Genomic DNA, 9,206 nt, shown 5'->3' with positions numbered 1-9,206 from the left:
ACATTTCTCTTATTCACACATTGTCATGTTTATGATGGACCTGGCCTTCATATATTGCAATTCACTTTCAATTCATTTACCCTTTTATTGCTGGTATAGAACTAATTAGTTTATAATGAACCATATTGTTAAGCAAAATTCAGCTGCCTTATAAAACATTCAGACAAGAACAGCTAATATATAAATGTTACCCAAATAAAGTTATAATCATGTTTACAAAGTTACTTTTGCAATATTCTATATCAGCAGACCCAGCTATTGACAGCTAATCACTGTTTTTCATTTTATTTTTAGTAACGACAACCTAGGCCTTGAAGCATATTAGAAAGTTGAGGAAGGACTTACACCATCATATTTCCACTTGGAGTCTAGGGTTTCTGTTAGGAATGTCAAAAATGTTTGATTTACTTGTGTAATTTAACATACTATTCAACCATTTTTTCATGATAGTGAAAATAAAACATACATAAAGCTGTGGCTGTGTAAGTAGATTTTTGAGTTCAGGAACTTCTTTTTTTTAATCATTTTATTGGGGACTCATATAATTCTTATCACAATCCATACATACATCCATTGTGTTAAGCACATTTGTACATTTGTTGCCATGGTTATTCTCAAAACACTTGCTTTCTACTTGAGCCCTTAATATCAACTCTTCATTTCCCCCCTCCCTCCCTACTACCCCCTCCCTCATGAACCCTTCATAATTCATAAATTGTTATTATTTTGTTATATCTTACACTGTGCGACATCTCCCTTTGCCCACTTTTCTGTTGTCCATCCCCCAGGGAGGAGGTTATATGTAGATTCTTGTGATCGGTTCCCCCTTTCTTCCCCACCTTCCCTCCATCCGCCAGGTATCGTTATTTTCACCACTGGTCCTGAAGGGGTCATCTGTCCTGGACTCCCTGTGTTTCCAGTTGCTATCTGTACCAATGTACATCCTCTGCTCTAGCCAGATTTGTAAGGTAGAATTGAGATCATGATAGTGGGGGCAGGAAGCATTTAAGAACTAGAGGAAAGTTGTCTGTTTCATTGTTGCTGCACTGCACCCTGACTGGCTCATCTCCTGTACACTACCCTTCTGTAAGGGGGTATCCAGTTGCCGACAGATGGGCTTTGGGCCTCCACTCTGCACTCACCCTCATTTACAATGATATAATTTTTTTGTTCTTTAATGCCTGATACCTAGTCCCTTCTAGACCTCATGATCACACAGGCTGGTGTGCTTTTTCCATGTGGGCTTTGTTGCTTCTCAGCTAGATGGCTGCTTGTTTATCTTCAAACCTTTAAGACCCCAGAGGCTATATCTTTTGATAGCCGGACACCATCAGCTTTCTTCACCACATTTGCTTATGCACACATTTGTCTACAGTGATCATATCAGGAAGGTGGGCACCAACAGATATGATTTTTTGTTCTTTGATGTCTGATACTTGGTCCCTTCTATAACTCGTGGTCACACAGGCTGGAGTGCTTCTTCCATGTGGGCTTTGATGCTTCTGATGCTTTTGATAGCACAGCACCATCCGCTTTCTCCCCACATTTGCTTATGCACACATTTGTCTTCAGCGATCATGTCGGGAAGGTCTACATCATGGAATGCCAATTTAATAGAGCAACGTGTTCTTGCATTGAGTAAGTATTTGAGTGGAGGTCCAATGTCCATCTGCTGCCTTAATACTAAACCTATAAATATATGCACGTGGATCTATTTCCCCACCATCCTATATAAATATATTTACATATGTACATGCCTGTATTTAGACCTCTATAAATACCCTTTGTCTCCTAGTTCTTTCCTCTATTTCCTTTTACTTTCCTCTTGTCCCACTATCATGCTCAGCCTTTATTTGGGTTTCAGTCATTTCTCTCAGTTTCATTGCCCTTTCTGAATCCCTACCAGGTCTCTCACACCCTCATTGCACCTAATTTTGGATTACTTTTTGTTACCCTGTCCCTGGGTTGGTCAACACCACCTCTTTACCCCCGCCTCCCCCAGTTCCATGTCCCCCTGGAACCATCGGTCCCATTGTCTTCTCCTCCAGACTGTTCATCCGGCCTATCTTATCTAGATAGATCTGTAGAGATAATAATATGCACCAAAAACAAGGCATAGCAAGACAGGCAACGAATGATGAGTTCAGGAGCTTCTTGAGAAATTCTTTGCTTATCCTGGGTCTCTTCCCTTTCATATAAAGTGGTAATTGATATTTCCAGTTCTTTAAAGAGTGAAGTTGGGATCTGAATCATAATTGCATTGTATTTTTACATTGCTTTAGTAGAATTGGCATTTTCATAATGTTAAGCCTTCCTATGCACAAGCATGGAATATTCTTACACTTAATATAGTTCTCTTTTGGTTTCTTGTTCCTTGTACAAAACTTTTGTTTTGCTGGCTAAGTTTATTCTCATTGTTTTTTTGTGTGTAACTATTATATAAAAGGCATGGTTTTCTTGTTTGGTTTTGAGAGCTCTCTTCATTGGTATAAAGAAATATAATGGACTTTTATTTGTTAATCTTGTATCCTGCCACATTGCTGAGTCTTTCGATTGTTTCCAACATATTCTTTTCTTGAGTCTTTGAGGTTTTCCCCATGTAAAATCATATCATCTACAAATAGTGAGAGTTTCACTTATTTGCCAATGTGGATTCTTTTTATTATTTCTCTTTGTTGTCTATTAGTTTTGATTAAGAGTACCTGCACAATGATATAATCATTGTGGTTTTTATATTTCGTTTTGTTTATATGGTAGATTACATTGATTGTCACCATCACTAGTAATCCACAAGAGGGAGAAAAGAAATCAAATTGGGGAGGTAATGTAAGTTATTGGAAGGGGGCTTGGTGATAGTAGTTTAAATTGTTGAATGCAAAATTGGTGATTGAAATGTAAAGCCTAACACTTAATTCACAATAAAAATGTTGTTAAAATGTATTATACTTAATATTTGGTTGACAGATTGACACATTTCTATACAGACCTTACAATGAATTTCTTATCACTATGCATTGATTATGAAATTTGCACACTGACACTCTAGTTAAATAAAAAAAGAAGGTAAATAAACAAAGGAGGAAGGAAGACAAGAAAGAAGGAAAGAAATCAATCAATCCTGCTCTATTATTTTAAAACAAAATTGAATATGTTTTTGCACTTCCACAGGATACATGCCTCATTATAAATTCTAGGAAAGATTCAGGCCTATCCATTTCTAATTTTTTCTTTTCATGATATAATAATCCTTTACTTCTAGCAGCAATTGAGAGCACAAAAATCTCATAAGTCTATTTATACATCTATAAAGCATAGATAATTTTAGTAGTGCTTTTGAGATAGTTTTGTTCTAAATTGATATATTCGTGATAAAGAATATCAGACATTATTAGCTATTTGAATATTATTTATTTATTCAACATGTACTTAATTTTTCACCTCATGCCAAGAACTCTTTAATTGTCTGGCACAAAGACCTCGTGAATTATATACTTAAATAGGAGATAGAGAAAATGTAAATTTAAAAAACACATGTTGTTCCTAGATGTCGTGGCATTGGTTCTCACTTATAGTGCCCCTATGCCCAACAAGACAAAATATTGCCTGGTCCTGCACCATCCTCACAAGCGTTACTATGCTTGCACCCACTGTTGCAGTCACAGTGTCAATCCATCTCTTTGAATCTCTTCCTTTTTATAGAGTGCCAACTAATAAATCTACGAAGAATGGTGTATTAGTTTCCTGTACTGCTATAGCAAAGTGCCCCAGAGTGAGTGGTTTTGAATAATATAGATGTATTGTCTAACAGTTCTAGAGGCTAGATGTCTGAATTTAGCTGTGGGAAGAACTATTTTCTATCTGAAACCTCTAGTGGAAAATCCTTCCTGGTTTCTTCAACCTCAAGCATTCCTTGGGTTGCATATTTCCATCATCACATGACCGTCTTCCCTCTGTATCTCTTCTCTCTTATAAAGAAGAACCAGAACAAAGACTCGGATTGAATTAGGACCCACTCTACTCCAGCATAACAGCCTATGAATATAACTGATAAAACCTCAAAGACCTAGTTCCAGACTAGGTCACGTTCACAGTTGACAGGTACTAGGAATTAGTAATTCAAAATATCTTTTGAAGGGACATAATCATATCCATGGTTATTGTTAGAAGCCATTGATTTAAACAAAGTTTATAGTGTAACATAATGAAATGTTGCTCAGTCATCCTCCATACTCAATTGTTTTTTTGTTTAAGCGTATTGTTGCAGTCACTGGGTCAATCCATCACATTGAGGAGCTCAACTTGCTTACTTTGCAATATTCTTTGCGTTTGAGGAACAAAAGAAGATCTGAAGGGGCAAGATCAGGGATGAATGGGACAGAGAAGCTCTGGTGGCAATGCATTGGGCTGCTAACTGCAAGGTTGGCAGTTTGAAACCACAAGCAGTTCTGTGGGAGAAAGATGAGGCCTTCTACTCCCATAAAGAGTTACAGTCTTAGAAACCCACAGGAACAGTTCTATCCTGTCCTATAGGGTCACTATGAGTCAGAATCAATTTGATTGCAGTGAGTGAGTAATATAGTAATATGAGTATAGATATGGGTATGAGTACAAGTATGGATATTGGAACACATATGGATATGGATACTGATATTGATATGACATGGATACATATACAAATCCAAATGCACATACTAGTATAGATATAGATATTGATGATATAGATACAGATACAAATAGAGAGAGGATAATTGAGCAAGACACCAACATCTAGGTGGAAGATATATGGGCTTTTATTTTATTATCTTTGCAGAATTTTTGTGAGTTTAAAATATTTCCCCAAATAAAAATCTGGGGAAAATATGTATTCTTCCTATTATATTGTAAAGACATCATACTTTGCAAAGTGGAGGGGCAACAAAAACAAGGATGACCCCCGAGGAGATGGAGTGACATGAAAGCTACAATCATGCATTCTAACATAACAACAATTGTGAGCATGGTCCATGACTGGTCAGGGTTTCATTCTGTTGTGTCTATGAGTCAGAACTGACTTGATGTCACCGAATGACAACAACAACATGGATTTAATAGTCTAGCAAAACTCTTTGCAGCTTTTGTCATTTTACCATTTTCTTCAAGAAAACCGAAAATTCCTTAGGATTTTTGGGTCATGTCTCAGCAAGATAAATACATTGATTTCTAGCTCTTCTTTTGCCAACTATTTAAAAAAATATATTAATGAATTTCAGGTTGGCTCCATGTACCTCAGTCACTTGCTTCTGAGATGGGAGATTCATAGGTATTCATGGCTCAGCCCATGAATAAAGAAATTGAGTCATTGGTCAATCTGATGGGATTTAATGCATCAGAAAATTTGTAATTTGATTTGAAAATTTACCAGTATCTCATTGTTATTTTGTATAATTTTCTGCTATATATATCATATTGACATTTAAAATGTATTCGCCCACCATGGGCCATTTCAAACCCTTTCTATTCAGGTCAAAGAGAAATTGTTGAGAAATTCTCCTTAGTACAAATAACCTTCGTCATTTTTTATGACTTTGAACTGTTGCTATGTTTCTGCTGTCACACCATAAATATGGCCATCTTTATTTTTTATGTTCTTATCTCATTTCTCAATTAGTTCATTGTTTAATGTGCACAGACACTGTTGTAGGTGCTGATGTCCTTCTTCTCTTTTTCAGAGGGTAGATCCTATGAAAATACCCAAGATATAATCGCCTATATGTTGCAAAACTTCCTTCCTCCCTTGCCTACATTATATAGAATTTGAAATTTCTAACATGAAGAATACTCCTTTAAGTTGTATTGTTCTATTCCAAATGGCCTTAAACAAAAAAACAAATTGACTCACTGCCATCAAGTCAAAGCTGACTCATAGTGACTCCCTGTGGGTTTCTAGGACTGCAACTCTTTACAAGAGTAGAAAGACCAGTTTTTCTCCCTCAGAGTTGCTGTTGTTTTTGAACTGCTGACCATGTGGATCACAGTCCAACTCAGAAACACATTGGGAAAAAAGCCAAAGGAAGAGCAAATGCAAATAAATTACCCGAATGTGTTTTCCCAATCAAATGTTATAGATTCAAGCAATAAAATATGGCAATGGCTAGCTTAAGCACTTTATGGCAAAGAAAATGGTACAGCTAAAATTATAGCAGAAATGGTATCAAACTAACTCCAAGGTACAAAACAAGCAGTTCTTTGAAGCAAGAGAGCAGGAAAAATATTGCGGCAAAGTCAACTTACTTAAAATGTCTCTGAGATCCATAGTCTTTTTAACTCCCACCAAATGACTGAATGAGTGCGTGCAAATAAGGTACAGATAACTTGGTATTCTAGTTCTGGCATTCTACTAGATATAAAATAAGCCATCTCAGAAGCAGGGAAGGAAAAAATTCCATGACTGTCAAGAAAGAAAAGCCTTCAGTGGAGCATGTCAATATCTCTGCATGGAGACATACTGGCAGCAACAGAAGTAACAGCACAGAGACTAAGAGACAGAGAGGCAGGCTTGTAGGCCCACCTAGCAAATAAAGATGAGTGTCTTTGGTCAAGAGGCTGGCTTTCAGAGTGAGGTGTCAGGATTAAACTAACATTGTAACACTTGTCCTAACAGGGTAGAAGACAAGGGGCCATGGAACTGAGAGGCTGAAAACCAGAGAGAGAGAGATGCCTATTGGCATAGCTGAAAACAGGTACTGTAAACAAAATAATTATATCTTTAACATTTCTGATCCTGATTTGTAATCTGTTCACTTCCTTAAAAAACCTTATGTAATAGGTAGGTTTATTGTGCCAACTTGGTCAATAGGAAGATGTGGGATTAATAAGGTCCCAGTTTGATTGGAGGCCAAAGAGATAAATGGCTCAGCAAGACCTCCCCCTCAATCTCTTGCTGTCTGGTGATTGGAACAACATGCGATTGCTTTACCTAGTTCTCTGTTTCAACTTGTGAGCTACACTACTTGTGGGAGAGCAAACCCGTCAATTGTGTGGCTAGAGCTTGAGGCTCCTTCAAGACCTGCTTCTTTAGGCTGGTGGATCCTGTCATCCTGCATTGCTTGAGTTTGATATTCCATCTAGGCCTGCTTCATTAAGCTCCTGAGCTGCTGACTGTTGATGACCCACCCTGCTTTTTGCTGCCTGTGGGCAGACTACCTGCATTGTCTGAGGGAAAACTCAGCTGCCTGCTTCCTTGAACTTGGACCCAGCAGCCCTCATGAGTTGAAGGACTTCCAGTATATTAACTGTTGCACGGGAAGTGAGTTGAACTGAGACCTCTGTACTGCTGTGTGGACTAATTTGTTGTCATATTGTTTCATGCTGTATAAATCTATCATCTATCTATCTATCTATCTCTATTTATCTATTTAATCATAAGTGTCCTGATTTTGTTTCTCCAGAGAAACCTGCCTAACACACCTTATAACTGTGAGTATTATCTGTGAGTCCTATGTGGCCATTGCAATAGATTAGCAAACCCAGCAAAGAAGTACAGTGCTGTGGAAGGGCCATTTAATATGAGAATAAGGTAAAGATGGTTGGAAGGCAGAGATATTTCTTAACTCTGTCTCATAGAAATCGTCCTTGTACAGATATGAAATTGTGTTCTCTTTTCCCCTTTTGAAGTCAGAGGAAGTTAGACACGGATGGTCTCCATGCTGTGTCCTCAAATTATTTAGGCAACATTGTGAGATTAAAAATACCCTTCACTATTATCTATTTTTCTAATACTCCAAAACGTTTTGAATTACAGGTAGAAAGGCTCTGAATGCCATGTTTGTGGCCACACGTTTTACCTCTTGAACATAGAAAAGTAAGGCTGTATCAGCTCTTTACATAAAAATAGGAAAACTCTAACCAAATTAAGTAGAAATGGGTGCTCTTTTAATTCTCTGTTGTTATGGGCTTAAAACAACCATGAGCTTTCCTTAGAGTTTTCTATGTTCCTTTTCAATATGTTCCCTTGTAGATATTCTCGGGGAGAAATGCGTTCTAACCTTTTCTGACTTCTATAGAATGCTCACATTCCTTCTTTATCCAACTTCAAAACCAGCAATGGTAACGTGAGGTCTTTCCATATCACATCATCCTCACTTCTTCTCTTTTTTCTCCAACTCTTAAGGACACTTAATTATTTATTAGCCAAAGAAATACTTGGGCCTTCTATTAGAGGCAGTGTGGCAATACAGAAAAGTACTTAAATAACGAAGTCTAATATCCATGTCAGTTCTAGGGAACTGCTATATCACATGAGTTTATGGCTACTTCTCAAAATCCTTTGCTTAATGTTAACATATTTATTAAATAACCATTGCTTATGAGAACATTTAAAATTATAAGTTAATCTCAAATTCTGTTTCTGAAGAATTTCTAATACATGAGTGATTATATTTGGCAACAAAGAGAAAAGGTATAATTTCATAATATTCAAGTTTTTCTCAAAATAATTTGATCTAACCCATTCAAATGAGGAGATAAAGACTCTGGGAGATGAATCTAGACCATAGTCATCCAAATAGCCTGTGTCAGAGTTAGAATGAGAATCCATCTCCTGTGTCACTATGTTTATGGTACATCAGTTTCCTAACGCACACACACACACACACACACACACATACACATACACACACCAGTGAGGACCTCAGGAATTATGCGAAAAGCCACATCTATATAGTTAGAACCATCTATAAGCAGTGTTTCACAAAGTAGGGGATACCATCTACTGAGAGGCACTAGAACTATCCAAGGACGTTGCAAAAGCATATATCTATACTTTTTCAAGAGAGACCAGTTCCCGAAGAAGGACATCATGCTTGGTAAAGTAGAGGGGCAGCCACAAAGAGGAAGGTCCTCAATGAGATGGATTGGCACAGTGGCTGTAACAGGTTCAAACATAAGAACAATTGTGAGGATGGTGTAGGACCGGGTGATGTTTCATTCTACTATACATAGGGTCTTCATGATTCAGAACTCAATAGATAGTAGAAAAGTAAAACAACAACGGCACTTTATCCTGGTTTATAGGTTATAGTACAGAAGTTTTAAATTTTCTAGGAGGGGCACTGAGTATTTTTTTTTCTGAAGAGTGAAAGGTAAGCCAAACAAGTTTTGGGATCTATGGCATACAGGGTGACTGTGAGTTGGAACTGACTCATGAGAGTGGGTTTGATTTTTTGGTT

Source organism: Echinops telfairi, unplaced genomic scaffold (genome assembly GCF_000313985.2).
Source record: "Echinops telfairi isolate 266 unplaced genomic scaffold, ASM31398v2 ScPeMD7_7478;HRSCAF=8516, whole genome shotgun sequence".
Classification (NCBI taxonomy): domain Eukaryota; kingdom Metazoa; phylum Chordata; class Mammalia; order Afrosoricida; family Tenrecidae; genus Echinops; species Echinops telfairi.
Note: the sequence above shows the minus strand (reverse complement) of the source record.